Source organism: Oryctolagus cuniculus, chromosome 13, assembly GCF_964237555.1.
Source record: "Oryctolagus cuniculus chromosome 13, mOryCun1.1, whole genome shotgun sequence".
Classification (NCBI taxonomy): domain Eukaryota; kingdom Metazoa; phylum Chordata; class Mammalia; order Lagomorpha; family Leporidae; genus Oryctolagus; species Oryctolagus cuniculus.
The window spans coordinates 73,964,929-73,984,660 of NC_091444.1; the positions used below are offsets into that span (position 1 = coordinate 73,964,929).

The 19,732-nt window shown below is 39.3% G+C and overlaps 1 pseudogene; it reads right to left on the reverse strand.

Moving 5' to 3' along the window:
* Window positions 1-2,323: 2,323 nt before the first annotated feature.
* Window positions 2,324-18,757, reverse strand: LOC100340774 (fructose-bisphosphate aldolase A pseudogene; annotated as a pseudogene).
* Between the last annotated feature and the right edge of the window lie 975 nt (window positions 18,758-19,732).

The window sequence follows — 19,732 nt, forward strand, 5'->3', positions numbered from 1 at the left end:
CTATCTTAAAATGAGCATTTTATTTATGCTGTTTTTCTCAAGTCTAGGAAAGGTTGGAAGTGTTGAAAACTATTCAGGACTTTATGCCATCTGCCCTTATTTCATATGTTCCCTCGTATGAGTTGGAACAAAGGAGTGGGCTGGATGGAATTAAAGAATGTATATAAAAAAAAAGAAAGTAGTGATCAAACGCAGCTGATAAGGGAAGGCAGTGTGCTCCCGGGTGATGTGTGTATTCAACTCCAGGCTGACTCCTCTTATGCTAATACAGCCAATTTCCTCTTTTATTTCATTTCTGGAGCCTGAATCTGCGATCTCTGATAAGGTTCCCAAGGATACCGCCTTCACTCACAAACGGGGAGGTGGAAGGGGGAGTGGATGATGGAGATGTGTAACTCCGAGAGAGCACTACTGGATGAATAATTTAAAGCTCCGCCCGGAGATTTGAGGCAAAATGCAGAGATAAGAGACACCACAGGGTCTTCTCTGTTTATTCAGAGCTTCATCTTCCAATGACAGCTGACCTCCAAGGTCAAGGGCATGATGGGAAATAGAACCGACAGTGGGAAAAGGTACTGCATCCCAGAAGAAAGTAATGATTTACATTGTGTCAAATGAAAAATTGATCTTTTTATTTAACTACTCCTTTTTTTGTTATTCATCAATGGGAAACCTGTGATTGAAGGATTTTTGCATAAATCACGACTTACTCCCATGATAATGAAGCATTCTCATAAGCTTTCTCTTGGCAACTTGAATTTGAGATTTTTTTTCAAAAACAATTGTTAAGGTCAGAATTAACTTCGATTGGGTACCCAAAGTGTATGTGACTTCAGACCTTAAGAGGCAAACATAGTATCTAGGTTCAAAGGCCGTTCGGTCTTTCATTTCTCTAAGGTAAAGGCTTTGTTTCCTTGACTTCCTACCTTTTAAACTTTGTACAAAAAAAAAAAAAAAAAAAAAGCCTCCACATTTTCCCCTCATTACATTTTTCTGGAGCCTTACATAATCCCTTTTGTGGCATAACACAACATTACATACATTTAACCTAATCAAATATTTGTGTTTTCACTAGTTTGCTGCCCAAATCCCTGAATCTAATAACTCTTTGCAGTTCAGAAAATTTGAAGCCATTTGTCCTGGGTAGAATCGTGTTGTTAGTTTTAGGATCTTACAAATTCTGACAGTGAGACGTGCACCTAGGAAAGCTTTGGTCCCTATTATCAAAACCGTCTGCTGGGTCGCTCCTATTTGTTTCAATAGAATACAACCATGACCTCTACAGAGAGAGAGGCAATGTCAAATGTTTCTCAGGGCTGGTTTGCATTTCCCTCATAGGCTTAAACTGCTGTTTCTGCTTTCCTCTGTTTGAATGTTACCCGTGTTTTCATTCCTGAGCAATCATACCTTTTATCTTTTTTTAGATAAACATGAAAACACACGGAGGTCACTGCCGGGTGAGAGGTAAGATGTGCGTGACTGCCACCCAGCCTTACCAGGTCTTTTCTTCCCTCCCCCTTCCTTGACAAACACTCCTGGAAGGTTTCAGTGGAGTGAAACAAGTTATGAGTATGATTCACAAGCTTGCCACAGAGAGTGCCAGTACAGGTTGTCCCTCCAAGTGGCCCATTAGTGTGGCGCCAGCCTGCTTGGTTTGTAGCACGCACTTTGCCCACGTCCCTCCTTTTTTTTTTTTTCTTTCAACATTCTTGTTTTATATTTATAATCTATCAAAGTAAATGCAAGGTGAGCTACATTTTATTGCTTCCTGGGTGCATTTTATGCATTTTTGCCAAAGCTTAAAAGCAGCCACCCCCTCTTTTTCGTGACCTAGCCTTTTCCCTCCTATTTTTCTTTCTGTTGAGTACTAGAAGGGAGAGAGAGCACTCAAGTGACAGACACAGTTCCCAATTAAAATGGACCCCTGACAACTGCTAAACATGCTAAAATGGGAATTTGGGTGTGTCTAGCGACACACAGTTTAATTTTGACATCGTGGAGTACTTCTAAATATACAGTGAATAACTTGGAGTAGCCAGCAGTAAGAGTAAGACGTCCATTTCTTAGCATTTGCCTCTTTCAGAGAAGTGATAGTCATATTTGTTTTCTATTTCAACAAATTGCTCTATCCTGTGAACATTTTCAATGGACCGCTGAGAAATGGGTCCATTTTGCTAAGTAACATTTACTAAATTATGCCTCCGCAGTGGGCTGCAAAAAGTGATGGAGTTAGCGTACACAGACAATACCACGCACCAAAGTCACGAGGGAGGCAACAGTGGTGGGAAACACAGCTTGGAACCCCCAAGAAGGCTCCCTTTTCAAGAGCGAGTGTGTGTGTCTGTGTGTGTGTGTGTGTAGGGGGGCCGGCGCTGGAGCCTGGAGTGTGGAAGGGGCGGCCTTAGAACACCTCCGCTTAGTAGGGGTGGTTAGAGGTGAAGAGGGACTCGCTGGCCCCGGCCTGACCACTCGGGGTGTACTTCCCTTGGCAGGCGAGGCTGTTGGCCAGGGCCCGCTTCACGTACTGTTCCTGGGCAGCCTTCAGGTTCTCCTTCTTCCCACCCCAGGCCTTCAGGGCACGGCGGTAGGAGAAGGTCAGGGCCCACGGCTTCAGCAGGGGGCACTTGTTGATGGCGTTGAGGTTGATGGATGCCTCCTCCTCACTCTGACCTCGGGACAGGAAGGTAACTCCAGTGACAGCGGAGGGCACAGTGCGGTGCAGCACCTTGACAGTTGCCATGGCAATCTCCTCTCGAGAATGCTTCTGGGTGCAGGCATGTCCTGGGGTTACCACATTGGGCTTCAGCAAGGTGCCTTCCAGGTAGATGTAGTAGTCACTCAGAGCCTTGTAGACAGCGGCCAGCACCTTCTCAGGGACATACTGGCAGTGCTTCAGGTCATGGTCCCCACTGGGGAGGATTTCGGGCTCCCCAATGGGCACAATGCCATTCAGCTGGCAGATGCTGGCGTAACGGGCCGGGACATTGGCATTCTCCATGATGGCAAGGGCTGAGAGGGTGTGTTCCCCAATGGTCAGCACACAACGCCACTTGGCGAAGTCGGCTCCATCTTTCTTGTACTGGGCAGAGAGCTCAGACAGCCCGTCCAGCCCTTGGGTGGTGGTCTCGCCTTCAGTTCCTGCCAGAGGGACCACGCCCTTGTCCACCTTGACGCCCACGACTCCACCCTTGGACTTGATAACTTGCGGGAAGGGACGCTCATCGTCTGCCTTCTAGTAGAGGGTCTCGTGGAAGAGGATGACGCCCCCGATGCAGGGGTTCACGCCGTCATCCGCCGTCAGCAGCAGCTGGCGGTAGAAACGCCGGGTTCTCCTCCGTGTTCTTGGTGCCGGTGGACTGCAGCCTTTTGGCGTTGCTTGCGGTGGACGCATCTGCAGGTAGGCAGGATGCCCTTGCCCTCGGTACGTTGAGCGATGTCGGACAGCGCCTTCTGCTCCGGGGTCAGCGCTGGATGTGAGTGGGGCACGGTGCTGGTGGTATCAAGTTCCTATTCGGCTCCCGTGGGGGCGGTGCAGGGGCAGGGGGCCACTAAATCATGTTTCTAAGATGTAGACCTCCGTACCAGTGTATGCTAAATATCCCATATATGCCCGTAATACATAATAATCAATTTATTCTAAAGTGTGAATTTGGTTTTTAAAGTTATTACCCTTCAAATGATGTGTGTCTTCTCTTTTTTTTTTCCCCCAACTACCATTATATGTAATTACTTACAGTTTTATCTTGAAAGTAACCAGTCCTAATACATGGAAACTCAACATTTTCAGGTAAAAGTGATACTGAAATTTAAGGATTTTCAATTTCAAATTAAAAAAAAAGACCTAGAACATGAAAGATCCCAAAAATAAGAAAAATATAGTTGTTTTCAGCTAAGACACCCTTTCAAGTCAGTTTTTGGAAGTATACTGCTATTTAATACAATAATTAGGATTTATCATAAATGTATAGGTTAATCATCATTCCATATTAAAATTGGGGAAGACAGGGAAGTTACTCTATTATAGAATTTTTAAAGAGACATTAGGGTATAGTCAGAACTAAAAAATTCATATTTTCTCCTAGGCCAGTAGTCTTTCCACTCTATAATTCCCAAATTATTTTTGTTGATATGAGTAACTAAAAAGTACTATTTATCAAACAGTGCCTGCATTGTAGTGAAAAGGCCAGAATTCATTCATGCTTTTTAAACCTTAAAATCCTGAGCTTCTGATTCTTCTTTTTCTGGAAATAATAAAATTTCTCTATTTGAAGTGCAACTTTATGAGACACTGAGGGCAAATGATTCAATACACATATGTGAAGAGGTTAAGTAAGTATCAAGTTTTCACAGTGTTACAACTTTACTTGTTCACAAAAATGTCAACAAAATTTAATATTGCTGATGAATGTGAAAGCAATGACGAATGGGCAGATAAATGAGAGAAAAATGGGGGAAGTATAGAACTTACTAACAGACATTTACTGCTTACTTAGGTAGGTCCTTGTAGAGATGAACTGAAAACAAACCAAAAATAAAGTAAAATGATACAAAATGCCAACAGTTGCCATTTTTATAGAAATGGCATTAAATTGCTTTTTCATAGAAGAACAGAATTCAAAACCGTTGTTAGCATTTTAGACATTTTGAGAGTTGTCTGAGTTCTTCATTTGAAATGTGAAAACCTAAAACTTTGGGCAATTGAGTGATTTTCCCAGGCCAGCACAGTTACTTTGTGGAAGAAGTGGAAATAGAACTCGAGCTCCTCCCCTTTCCAGACCAGTTGCCTGTCACGAAGAATTCCTTCCTTTTCTACTGCAAGATCTGTTTGAGAGTGGAAATGGATATTTTCTCCTGCAATGACTTTTCCTACAAATACCTTTTTTTCTGAAATGGCTCCATAATGTCCATCTGGTCAGATAATCCATGCATGCCTCTGATATCATAATCTCCCTTTTCTAGCCCTAAATCAATGATCCTAAATTAGAAAAATGTGCAATTTTCAATTGTAAAGATATGACTCAGTAGCTTAGTATTACAAAGACTTACAAAGTCTTTGAATTTGTGTAACAATTTGTGTAAATAGTAATGAAAATAAAATTAATGCAAATAATGCAAACACATCAACAAAGATTAATCCTGTATTTTATTTTGATGTGTATTTTCTTTTTTATGTTCATACATCACACTACATCCCTGATTTCTCATTGTACCATTTAAGGCTATGACTTCCTGTGTAGAAGATTCTTGACTTCCAAGTAGCATTATTTCTAAGTTTTTAGTGAGAGAACCGTTTTACTAACTGTAAGTGTGCACAGTGCTTTACTCAACCTATGGGACTATTAACCATAAGATGTTTAGTATTAAATTAGGGATCGCCGCATTTCTCTCAGCTTTTTCCTGTGGAAATGAATCAGGATATCTGTGCAATACCCTGTTTCACTTCCCTTGGATGAATTAATCCATACATAAAACCAAAACTGGGGAAGGTTTCCCTCTTATCTCTACTATTTGGATTTTGTTTCAGATTTTGGAAATTAGTTTTATATAAGAGTTTAATTTGCAAGATCACTTTTTTTTTAGCAGCACTGATTATTGCTAAAATACCAGTCACATGTATATTTGTTTAGGAATTCTGTAGGTCATTATTGTGCATTTGTGCATTATTGTGCATTTGATCATTTGTTACTGTTACAAAATATTACTTGCATAATTTTATGAAATATTATTCTACACACAATTTGGGAATGAATTTATGTACTAATTCATTTTTGGAAAAGTCAACAAAGATACTATTTAAAATTCTGTTCTTTTAAACTTTTGTCTCGTTCCTACACTTCATTTTTCTTACATGGAATATGTTATTAGCATACTAATTTTAGAGACCAATGAATCTAAAAAAATGCATTACATTTAAAATTCTTTTTTTCACATATACCTGGAACCCCATTTACAGCCTATTTCTTCCTTTTTAATAAAAAAGAAACTCCATATTGTCATAAAAATCAGCATTATTTATTTCAGATTCGATTAATTTTCTTCAGCTACTACTTTTGTGGTATATAGTTACAAAATGGATATCATTAGACTTTCTTCAAGTACAAATTTCACAACTTATTTCTCAGAGTTAAATTTTTGTGAGTTAAATCAATGTATAAACTGAAATAATAGCTTTACGTGCCATGAAACATTTCCAATCTTATTTTTTTTCCTGTATTTAGAAGAATAGGACTTCTAGAAATGCTTTAAACCAACTTCAAAAAAAAAAAAAAAAGCCATGTGTAGTCTACCCACTTTTCATTAAACAGCATGAAAATTTGTTTCTTCCATCTACTTGTAGATGAGCTTAAAGAGGCAGCACTTTAACATATCTGAACAATGTCCAAACTAGGGCATTAATTCTCTCTTTTATAGTATTTCTAAGGGTGTTAGTCACATGACTCTCATTATTCTCCCAATACAAAATGTGTTAGTGCTGGACTATATTCGTAAGAGGCCCTGTCAACTTGGACTGTATTCCTAAGAGGCCCTGTCAATTCTTAACTGCTAAATAACTGTGTCTGTGTGTGTTCTGTGAATAATACTTGTGCTACACGTTCACTCACCTACCTAGGAGGTCACCTGTGTTTCACACTCTTGTTCTTCTGTCTTGGGCAGTACATCCATTTGCAACAAATACTCATCAAAGTTAAGTGATGTTTTGATCAGTAGTAGGAATTAGGGCCGGCGCCGTGGCTCAATAGGCTAATCCTCTGCCTGTGGTGCTGGCACACCGGGTTCTAGGGGCGCCGGATTCTGTCCCGGTTGCCCCTCTTCCAGTCCAGCTCTCTGCTGTGGCCCGGGAGTGCAGTGAAGGATGGCCCAAGTGCTTGGGCCCTGCACCCACATGGGAGGCCAGGAGAAGCACCCGGCTCCTGGCTTCAGATCAGTGTGCTGGCCACGGCAGCCATTGGAGGGTGAACCAAGGGCAAAAAGGAAGACCTTTCTCTCTGTCTTTCTCTCTCACTGTCCACTATGCCTGTCAAAAATAAATAAATAAATAAATAAATAAATAAAAATAAAAATAAGAAAGGTTTAAAAAAATGTAGTAGGAATTAGGAAGTGTTACAAAATGTTAGTTTTGCTTATTGGTTGTGAAAACCACTTATAGGATTTAGAAAACACATTGTAAATGTATCACATAGAATTTATTGAAGACCATGCAAATTGTACAAGTTTTTAGAGTATTTTAAATTGTCACATATTTTCAAAACTATGCATCACAGGAAGCATTCAATATCATATACGGCTATATATTATTTTTGAACTAAGAAATAATTAGATGCTGCTACCCTTACTATACAAGTGTTTCAGAGAGCATAGCTGTTCGGGTATTGTTTTCAACACAGTACATTCTGTTTGGGGGGAATATTTAGAAAGCAGTCATTATTTTACCGTGAATAATTATAGATGATTTCATACAACATTCCAACAAAATAAAACTGTTTTGATTGGATCTTTTAAATGCTCTTTGTATTTATCCATATTTGTATGGCTTAAAATGTTTGACTATTTAGAACAGACTATGAAAAGTCCAAGTGAGGTATTTATAAATAGAGAAGCTATAAGTTGAAAATAATATAGCAGAAAATTAAAATCACTTTCATATTAACATTACTGAAATATACATTGACAAATATGATCATTTTTATTATTTCTTCCTTTTAAAAACAATAATGAATGGGAAATAAATTAACATGCCTGACACAACAGCCCATAAAAAGATAGAAAAAAGAAAGACTGAGCTAATCACATAGATAGCCACTAAAACTATACAATTTTTTTTTTTTTTTTTTGACAGGCAGAGTGTTCAGTGAAAGAGAGAGAGACAGAGAGAAAGGTCTTCCTTTGCCGTTGGTTCACCCTCCAATGGTCGCCATGGCCTGCACGCTGCGGCCAGCGTACTGCGCTGATCCGATGGCAGGAGCCAGGTGCTTATCCTGGTCTCCCATAGGGTGCAGGGCCCAAGCACTCGGGCCATCCTCCACTGCACTCCCGGGCCACAGCAGAGAGCTGGCCTGGAAGAGGAGCAACCGGGACAGAATTCGGCGCCCCGACCGGGACTAGAACCCGGTGTGCCGGTGCTGCAAGGCAGAGGATTAGCCTAGTGAGCCGCGGCGCCGGCCTCAAATTTGTTTTAAACATGTCTTATTTAAAGAAGTCTCACAGGTGAAATTATATATGTATAATTTATAATTAAATATATATTACACATATACTTTATAATTTTTTATTTAAAGAACACTCACAGGTGAAATTTAATATGGGAAAATAATGAAAAGGAAAGAGAAGTAGACAAGCAAGTAAAAACCAAACATTTAAAATACAGAATGTGATTTCTTAATTCAGGGTTTGTTTAAGTGTTATTGATCTTAAGACTTTGAACCAATATAAAGTGCTATAAACTGCTAGATATTAAAAAGAACACTAATAACAAGAAAATGTGGACCAATATTACTTTCATCCTTTTTCCTTCACTAGAGATTTTTTTTACACACCCCAATGCCTTATTGAGTCAGTGTCATATCCTGTCTAACTGCTTGATACATTTTTTTATTTGGTTTCACAGGATGCAAGACTGACATTCTGATTTCACAGGGGAGATATGGACTCATAACAAAAGGCTTAAAATTAGGGTGTTTTTCCCCCTATCAGTATTGCAATTACAGATGACACTCAGTTTTCAGAACAAAATTATCTGTAGTTTAATTTGATTCTGTAACATGTTTAGAGGTTGAAATTTAAGTTCACTGATAAAGTAACTTCTTGTGGATGAAACTTCAGCGATGAAGAGACAGATAAAATATCTGGGGCAATATCAATACATAGCAGGTCCACATGGCAGAGAGAGGGACAAGGAGCTATCCTCAAATCTCTGACTTGGGATCACACTCCCTTTCCTTCACACTATGCAGGCCACATGTTATTGCTTATCTAGTACCACATTATTATTTTGTTCAGAAAAGAGTAATTAATGCTACTACCAGAGGGTAGTGCTGGAACTCATTTTTCTCCACTACTGATTATGAAGAAATAGAATAGAGAAAGAAGAAAAATAAAAAAAGAGGAGGCTTTGAGTGGCTCAAAGTTGTGTCCTAATTAAACAGCCAACCCCTGAACTTCAGGGAGGTCATCGAAGGATAGAGTGGGGCATCCTCAAGAGCCTGAGGCTCCCTCCATCTACATCTGAATATGGTGACTCTTCCACGTGGTGGTCACAGGACAGGTGAACATTGGGAAGGTGAGGGTGGAAGGTGAAGGCTGAATCACCAAATAAGGCTGTTCCTCTATATTATATCTGTTCAAATTGTGTCTTTCAGACTCTAAGACATTTTTACAGCTTGTTTCCATGAATATACCAAATTCAACTGTTACAAAGAAGGAAAACAATACTCTTAAAGTCAAAATGAATCTTCTTCGTTTTCATTCCTGATTTGGTTATTTTTTACTGTCCTCTAAAGTCGGTTTGAAAATTGCATTGCAGGGCACCAAGGAGAGGCCATATTCTTAATTATTTCACTTCACAAAATCTTTATAAAACAAGCTACAGAGATATCACAATTCTTGTGTAGGCAATGGAGGCCTGAAAAGTTAGGCAACCTGTTTTCTTGTGGTTCTTCAACTCTGATCCAGCGCCTCTTTGAGAAGTATCTTCTGTTTCTCAAAGACAGATATTTCTTACTTCTGTTTTTGACCAGATTTTGTCTTCTCTGTTTCAGTCTTGATGACATGACCTCATCCAAGCTCAGTCCTGACTTCCTATACTACTCATCTGATGGTCAACAATAAATTGGTTTGGCAACATATTTAATTATTTAATGGTCATACACATGTGCTATACGGACAAGTTTGCTTAAGCAAGGGATAATGTCATAATTTAGTTCCTTCTGCACTATGCAAACAGTAGGTATATAATTTAGTACTAGTGGGCATTGTTGCCCTACTTCATGGCCATCACAAAATAAAGATGCTCATTAAGAGGTTTAACTAGAATTATCCACAAAACATGATTTGTAACGGCAGAAATTACCCCATTTCTCCTACATTCATGCATATGGAAATAGGAAATACATTCAGATTCCGAAGAAGATGCTGTTTTTCATGTCATAAACCAAACTTTGAGTAAAGTTTTCTTTAAAAAACAAAATAAGGCTTTTAGATCAGGAAAATGATCTTAAGACTCTTTAGATAAGACACTGTTCTCAAGAAAAGAGACATAGTCATGTATTTGGTGCTGAAATTTTTAAGAAGATAGGCCTTCAGGCATTGTGAAAATGCAACTTACCTCAGAAAGAAGGAGTTACTGTCCAAATGTCTACTTGAGCAGTTCCTTTACTACCATTGATATTATACTTGGTTCAATCAATTTTCTTTTTTGCTCACAGGATTCCCTCACACACATTTTTGCTTTTTTTCCATACTACTACTTTGCTGAACTAATCTCAAATTCTCCAAGAGACTACTCTTTTGTCACACATATCTCATAGGAAACATTTTTCTCACTTTTCATTCCTACAGTTCTGATGCATGCTACTTGAATAAAATTATGTGATGTTTGCTTAATTCTGCCTTTAAAATAAATGAGTACTATCCCTCTCCTATACTACTGTTTATCCTGAGTTTCTAGTTTCATTTTTTTCTTATTTTTTCCTTTATTAATTCCTGATGACTTAAGTCCATTTTATGACTAGAGGAAGCACTTTACGATTGTTTGGTGGATTGATGCATGTGCAAATGAGTAAACCAATAAGAAATGGCTAAATATAAACATATTTGCATGGTAGAAAATGCAAAGAACTCAGTTGGAGCAGAGAGTGTTGTTAATTATCTCAGCACTGACTGGATTGCATTAAGATGAGGAGGCTGGTGTGTGTTAGCATCTAGTAAAGGATTGTTTCCTAATTCAATATGCACATCAGCCAACAAGGAAGGAGACTCCACTTAATTTGTGATGAAGTATTGGAAGGGACATTACTGAATGTCTAAAGATAGGGAAACTGCTGCGTGAACTCACAGACTCTTTGTTTGGTTGAAAATGGTTCGAGCTGTGGGGAAACTGATAGAGAAAGTTAGACCCTTCCACTTAAGCCTGAGGAGTTAAATGAATAGACAAAAATAAAAAAAATTCTATTCAAACAGGGAGGTTTACAGCTCCCTATTCATGAATTTATTTTAGATTTAGAGACAATTTCAAATTACTTCTACTCCAACTACCTACCCAACAAGCGCACATATCTTTTGTCAGAAAAGAAGTGACATGTAATACTTAAAAAGAATTAAGCATGTTAGATGGAAGAGTTGTTGGTGTTTGCCATGAGAAAGAAAATAAAATTAAGAGTTAATATTCATCAAGTTTCAATATCATCCTCAAGCATTCTTCTGTTAGTGTTCCTGTGTTAGATCCTCTACTGGGTAAATTATGAAGCCATTGACCCTTACTTATTATTAATCTAAATTTAAAACCTGACACTAAAAAGCTTATGTTAAATTTGCAGAGTTCAACAATGAGCAAGAAGAATAGGTAACACACTTAAAGGGATAAGTGCCTTCTGAGGAATGAAGATTGACAGAGGAACAGTAGCATTTGTATTTTTACTTGGTGAGGTCAAGTGGAAATCACTACCTTTCTCCCCATGAGTCAAGAAAAGTTTTATTTGTGGTTTGACACCTACTCGTACCAGATGTCTAAGTAACTCCATGTGAAGCCAGGAAAAGGAACTGCCTTCAAAGAATCTCTGTAGGTCTCGGCAGTGTGAAATGGTCAAAGATTGGTGCAAAGAGCAAAACAGGAAATCTCTCCAGACTCAAGACAAGCGAAAGCTCTCCAGATGCATGCCCCCCCCCCCCAACTCTCAGCTTTAACAATTAGTCACTCTATAGCCATATACTTTTGGAACTCCTAAAAGCAATTTCTTTGGGTTATATAGTTGTATCAGTTTCACTTGAGAAGAGCATGATTGAATCTGTGTCTTCATCCTTAAGTCCTGTTCCTCTTGCCCTACCTTCGCCGCCTGATTGCTCCAAAGCAGCTACTCTATCAATATTTTGACATGTGAGTATAAAAACTATGGATAGATACATGCAGTTGCGTTTTTAAAAAAGTTATTTTTAATGAGGCCAAATTAATATGTGAGAAAATCTTAGTGTCTGCCATATTTAGACCATGATCACTGTGTATTTTTGGCACAACCGTGGTGACAGAACTAGCTAATTTTTATTAGCTAAAATATATTTCACTTAGATATAGATAGATACAACAGATAATTTTAGGTTTTTTAAATATATGAAAGACTATTCCAGTTTTAACTTAAAAGGAAAAAGTACCATGAGAAAATCCATTTATTAGCTTAGTTAAGAAATGTCAGAGTCCAAAAATAATAACATATTAAAATTCGTGGATAAAATTGTTTTAATTTCTCGGAGTAACTCCAGTTTCCCCCTCAGTTCACATGCAACATCCCCGTATTTTGTTCCAGATTTCATAAGGAAATTAAACTGGCAGACAGGGAATAAGCTATATCAGAATAACTAGATGCAATGAATGTTTCCAGATAAAAAACAATTAAGGATATTAAACTGATTAAAGTAGATCAAAGGAAGTTAAAAGGGATCAAGAAAAACAATATTCCCAAGGACAGATAATTTGGAAATGAATCATGGATAGGCCTACAGGGAGGAGTGTGGGTGGTTCTGTGATAGAAGAATTGAGACTGCCAAATCTCAATGAAATTTTCTTCAAACGCCTCTAAATAAGTTAAGCATCTGATCTTGATACTGCTTATTTCTCATGATACCCTTGTGTGTGTGTGTGTGTGTGTGAGTGTATGCACACACACAATGTTTCTTTAACAAAAGGAAGCTGTGATGCTCCTTAAACAATACAGAATGTAAGTAGTGGAAATGGGACTGGAACTCCTGCTTTTACTGAGACTAATCTATGTTGAAACAGAGAAACAATGAGTAAACTATAGCTATTAGTTGAAGTTGGTCTAAAATAAATTTTCTTCACTGGTACATTTGCAGACTATTTCTCAATGCTGAAGACTAGCCAACTACTGATCAAATATCTCAATTTCTGTTGAAATTTTCAACTGCCATTAATAGCATTTTAATTACTATTATTATTTGTGATGGAATTACTGCTGAATAATGACTCAATTACATGAACAAATGGCTGTTGTCCAAGGGAAGCTGTGGTAAAAGGGACAATGTGAGAAATAAGAGTGATCCTTGGAGCAGTGACATGAAGACATAGTGATACTCGGAAAACTTCTTGTTCTAGTCATTGCTTTCCCTGGTCAGAAGTTCCTGCATGCATCTCACACTTTGGCCTCAAGGCTGGACATCTGTTCCATGGAGCCCATCCTGCCTGCAGCTGGGACAGATTGTTCTACAGAGTTCTACAATGTACCTTCTGGTGTTAAGGTTGGGTGGATTTTGATCTTTCAGTGAGGCTCAGAGGGAATTCTAGACTCTTGTGATTACATGGCCTAGGGGCAGGGGAGAGAAAGTGCTACTCTAGCAGATCATGTTTATGATCAAAACATAGTAAACACTTGTCTTTCTGGTCTGAATAACATATTTTAAGAGAAAAAGAACTTGATGAATATAAAATCTTGTTACTTTTTAAAGTAATTCTATCTTCTGAAGAAACACTTCTGTGTGCCAAATCATGTCATGGTGCCATGACATAGTACCATTAAAACACTAGAGGATATTTTCAACATGCAGACAGTAGAATACAAACTCCTAGCAATGACTTACATAGATAGGTTTTAATCTCACAGTAAGTCTTGTCAGCTTTGCTCTAAAACATATCCTTGGACCTGCTATTACCACCTATCTTCAGCTATTTACCAAGTATGTTGGTTTTGTCAACTACAATTTACCTGGAAATTCTTTCATGCTAGTGTTTTAAATTTTATACACATGGGGGCCAGCGTTGTGGCATAGCCACCTGCAGTGCCAGCATCCCATACGGGTACCAGTTCGAGTCCCGGCTGCTTCACTTCCCATCCAGCTCTCTGCTATGGCCTGGGAAAGCAGTGGAAGACGGCTCATGTCCTAGGGCCCCTGCACCTGTGTGGGAGACCTGGAGGAAGCTCCTGGCTCCTGGCCTCGGATTGGTGCAGCTCCCACCATTGCAACCAATTAGGGAGTGAACCAGCGGCTGGAAGACCTCTCTCTCTCTCTCTCTCTCTCTCTCTCTCCCCCTGACTCTCCTTCTCTCTCTGTGTAACTCTGCCTTTCAAATAAATAAATACATATTTAAAAATAAATAAATAAATAAATTCTATACACATTATAAAATTTAGCTATTCTGAAATGAATATTTTCTCCACTTGTGAAGAAATCAAAGCTTTAGCATATAGAACTAGTGAGTGGAAAAGCTAAAATTCAAACGCAGCTCTCTCTTGCTTCAATATTCAGGTGAGCAAATTCCCTCCCACAGAATGTGTACATCCAAGGAACAGTATGGGAAGTATCATACTAAATTCCTCTTGCGTTCTAGCATGCAGTAAATTCTCCTTATAGTAATTTGAAGTAGCAAAATGCACTTTCCTACTTCTCCACTCTGTAGCTTTCCTCAATCAACTGCAAACCACTGAATTTCCACTTATTCTCTTCTGCTCAATTCATCCTTCCTCAACTGTCTGTCTTCAATGGTTTTTGGATTTCTGCTGCCACCTTCTTGAGGGTGCAGCACCCTTTGGCATTTTGAACACTGCTGGAAATAAGCATGGTTCTGGAGATGAGGTATCCTTTGGATTAATATGGACAGAGTATCTCCGATAGCCAATCTTCAGGGTTTGAAAATACAAGCAGACTTGGGCCCCTCAGACCTGACTTCAGGGACTTGGCTTCTCCCTGCTGCCCAAGGGCCAGTACTTGTTTGTAATCTCTCTCCTGATCAGCTTCAGCTTACACCTTATACCTTTTGGCAAGACATTGATTTATCAAATTCGTGGGGCCATTTGGCTCATTTTTTGCATAAAGTTGGTTTTTTATTTAACTAATTACTTTCCTAAAATTTTCTCTGTTCTAGCAAAAATGCACACACACACACACACCCCTCAAAAATATCTTTTTCATGTCTTTGTATTTCAAATGTTTACAACAATATCTGACACAAGAACTTTCTTGATGGATTTTGGTGATTTAATGAATCAAGCTTTGGTGCATCAGTCACTGGGCTGCTTGCATTTTCAAGGACTTCCACTTTGGAATTCTTCAGTGGTCTACCATACTCAGACGTGCTTACAGGTGAAATCAGAGGTACTGTGAAGAGTTGCTAGAATCAACCCAGGTTTCAAGGTTCTCTTGATAAAAGCAGTCTGCCTCACAATCCTCCCTTGGTTTCCCCACCAGCAACATCATAAGTGGACAAGGAGAGCCCCACATTCTCTTTTAAGAAAGCATAAACTTTTCAGAAACCTTTTTTCTATGGATGCAAAAATTTTAGCTATATTTTGACAAATGATTTCTCATAAAATGTACTCTTGAAGAGTTAATGATGTCCAACTATCTTTTTTAGCAGTAATTGAATATATGAGTCTTTTAGGAAAAGAAGAAATTAGAGATTTAATAGTGCAAGGGAAGGAAGGAAAAGTAAGTAGAGGGCCACTTCAATGACAAATATTAAATGACATATATAGAGTGGAACAGCATCAAACAGTAGACTCTGTTTAACATTGCACAGCCACTTGTGAGTAGTGAGTCTGGACAATAAGCCTGGAACTATTTCTATTAGAACTGTCTTTCTGAAAATGTAATTTGTTTGAGGCCAGTGCTATGGCATAGCAGGTAAACCCAACATCTCCAGTACTGGCATCTCACATGGGTGCTGGTTCGAGTCCTGGCTGCTCCACTTCTGATTCAGCTCTAGCTATGGCCTGGGGAAGCAGTAGAAGATGGCCCAAGTCCTTGGGCCCCTGCACCTGACTGGGAGACCTGGAAGAAGCTCCTGGTTCCTTTTTTCAGAATGTCCCAGCACTGCCATTTGGGGAGTGAATCAGCAGATGGAAGAGCTCTCTCTCTGTCTCTAACGCTGACTTCCAAATAAATAAAATAAATCTTTACAAAAGAATGCAAGATTTAGAGTTAGGAGTCATTTGAAAATCTCCTTACCAATGTAACCTCATTGGTACAATGGGACCAAATATGTTTTCTCTGCCTTCCACGTGGGGCATTTGGAAGGGAAAAGTGAACTCAGATATATGAAAGTGAGTTTTAACAGCTATGGCTATGCAGGAATGCTGCTTTTTTTTTTTTTTAAAGATTTATTTAATTTATTTGAAAGAGTTACAGAGAGAGGTAGAGATAGAGAGTTCTTCCACCTGCCGGTTCACTCCCAGATGGCTGCAACGGTCAGAGCCGCGCAGATCTAAAACCAGGAACCAGAAGATTGTTCTGGGTCTCCCACATGGGTGCAGGGGCCCAAGGACTTAGGCCACCTTCTACTGCCTTCTCAGGCCACAGCAGAGAGCTGGATTGGAAGAGGAGCAGCCGGGACTAGAACCGACTCCCATATGGGCTTCAGGCCAGGATTTTAACCCACTGCACCACAGCACTGGCCCTAAGCATTTTGCTTTTTCTCATTTAAATTGTAATGACTAATTCTGCATTGAAAAGCTCCTGCTTTATTGAATCTCAAGCATTAAAGCATTTAAATAGGTAAGGGAAGTGTCCTAGGTCACAAGGAGTCATGATGGATGCATGGAATCAAAACAAATAAGCAGTTGCCTCTACTAGGAAGGCAGAAGCAAAACTGTGAATGAGGCATAATGAGAATGCCTGGAGCAGGGACTGCAGCTGTGGCCCTCTAGGGCTCACATCTGCCAGGTGAAAGGACAGGAACATGGAAATGTGGCTCTCTGTACGGTTCATGGCTGGGTGTCCAGGGAGTCAGCATTTAGTGCTCTCCTTGTTTAGCTGAGAAGCCTGGTAAGATATATCTCAGCAGACAACTATTCCACTGTTGAGGGACTAGTACCATGAGCAGTAACAAAACAAGCAAAGGGGCTGGCGCTGTGGCACAGCAGGTTAAAGCCCTGACCTGCAGTGCCAGCATCCCATATGGGCACTGGTTCAAGTCCTGGCTGCTCCACTTTCGATCCAGTTCTTTGCTAATGTGCCTGGGATAGCAGTGGAGGATGGCCCAAGTCTCTGGATTCCTGCACCCATGTGAGAAATCCAGAAGAAACTCCTGGCTCCTGGCTTCGTTTCTGCTCAGCTCTGGCTGTTGCAGCCATTTGGGGAGTGAACCAGCAGATGGAAGTCTCTCTCTCTCACTCTACTTCTTCCTGTAAATCTGTCTTTCAAATAAATAAAATAAATGTAAAAAAAACAAGCAAAAATATATTACCAATATTTCAAGAACAGCAATTTTGAAAACACATGAGATAGGTTAGTGGAACACAATGTCCCATTTTCAGTTTCACTAAATTGTCACACACTGCTGTTAGGATTACAACAGCCATCAGTCTCAGTCATCATCTGTGCATGCAATCGTATACCCACAGAGGAATTTTAGCAAGGGGAATTCCAAAGATTAGTAGTCCATGTCCTTGACTCAAAATCAAAATAAGGAAAAGGCCTCTTGGCAGAAACAATATAAGTACAAAGAAGGCTAAATATTGGAAGGTTCATTTTTCAGTCTAGTTTCTTCTGCTCATTGTCTCAAATGTAATTTATGCCCTGTAACTTCTTTGAGTCCTCCTGGATCCTTCCAATTCCACTTTATCTTTGTATCCAGAATAATTTAGCACCTTTCACATCACGGAATGCTTGAAATAATCCTTTAAAAGTTCTTTTAGCGAGGTGAGAATTTATCCTGCTAAGATTTCAGTTAAGACATCCACATTCCACATCGGAGTACCTTAGATACCTAGCTCTGGTTCCTGACTCCAGAATCCTACTAATGCACACCCTGGGAAGCATCAGCGAGGACCCAAGTAATTGAATTCCTGCCACTCATGAGGAAGACTTGGATTAAGTCTTGGCTTTGGCCTTGGCCCAAGCCCAGTCATTGTGGTCATTTGGAGATGTAACCAGGTTTTGGGAGACCTCCCTCTCTCTCCCTCCTTTTCATTTTTTCAGGGATTTGGACTAAAGCATTTTTTAAATATTTATTTATTTGAAAGGCAGAGTTACAGAAAGGCAGAGGCAGAGGGAGAGAGAGACAAAGAGAGAAAGGTCTTCCATCTGCTGGTTCACGCCCAAAATGGCCACAAAGGCTGGAGCTGGGCTGATCTGAAGCCAGGAGCCAGGGCCTTCTTCTGGGTGTCCCATATGGGTGCAGGACCCAAATTCTTGGGCCGTCTTCCACTGCTTTACCAGGCCATAGCAGAGAGCTGGATGGGAAGTGGAGCAGCCAGTACCTAAACCAGTACCCATATGGGATACCATCAATGCAGGTGGCAGCTCTACCCACTGCCCCACAGCACCAGCCCCAGATTAAAGCATTTTCAAAAAGTGGAAAATTTTATATCAATATTTTAAAGAAAAAAAGTTCTCATAGCACTTTGTATTTCTTTTCTCTTTTTCTACCATTGCATTACACACTTGGTATGATTATTGATTTTGGTTCTCTTTCTCTTTCTCTTTCTGCCTCTCTCTCTCTCTCTCTCTCTCTCTCTCACTTTCTCGCTCTCTCTCTCTCCATGTACTATATTACCAAGGAATTGCAAATTGCATCTGGTCTTTCTTTCACTGTACCCATAGTGCCTAACACAGCTCATGCAACATAATAGATTTTCAATTGGTGTTTGCTGAATGAGTGATGTATGAATGAATAAATATATGAATGACTCTTAGATATTCAAGAGTTTGTTGAACTGAATTGGAAAAAAATTTAATATCACATCTTCCTGCTTAAGGCTATTATGTAATAATGATGGTTACTTGACATTTCACAAAACTGTGTACTATGTGGAAACATTTGTCCATGTAAATGGGTTAAGAAAGCACAGCATTTTTATGCACAAATAGCTGAGATATCTATCTATTTGTGTTCTTTTTTTTACTACCATAACTCAGCTTTGTGAGTCACCACTCATGGGAAACAGCTAATTTTCTACCACCTCCTAACCTAGTCATTAAGAGTGTCTGTGGTACACACGCTCCTGGCCGATGAGATGTGGATTAAGTGCAGGGAAAACCATCTCCCTGAAATAAAAGGGCTAGGCTTTGTTAAAGAAACCTGTGCAGTGATTTTTCTCTCATTCTTAGGCTCTGAGATGGATTGGGCACTTCACAACCATGATATGGAGTATGAAGGCAAACTGTCACATATTAAATAGAAGAGAAAGATGGGAAGAGCCTGTGTTTCTGATGGTACCCAGGTACCATGGAATCGGATTTTAGCACCTGCCCTTGTGCTGCCTGTTTGTGTCATATTAAATTTCTTTTTCTTTAAGCCACTATTCCTGGATTTTGTGTAGCCAAAGGAAAGAATAGTTAATATGATAGACTTTTTGGGATTTGTATAAAAACATCACATTATAAGAAGCTTCATTCATTGAAATACCAAGTTACCAAAGCAATACTTTCCTATTTGAAGAAATTCAGATTATGAATTTTATTAAAAACATGTTCCTATAGTGCTTTTAAATTTTTTTCTAAATTTAAAAACATGTTTATATCTGTTCAAAATATTTTTCCCAATTTCTTTTCAGACTATGCATTCAAGAAAAAT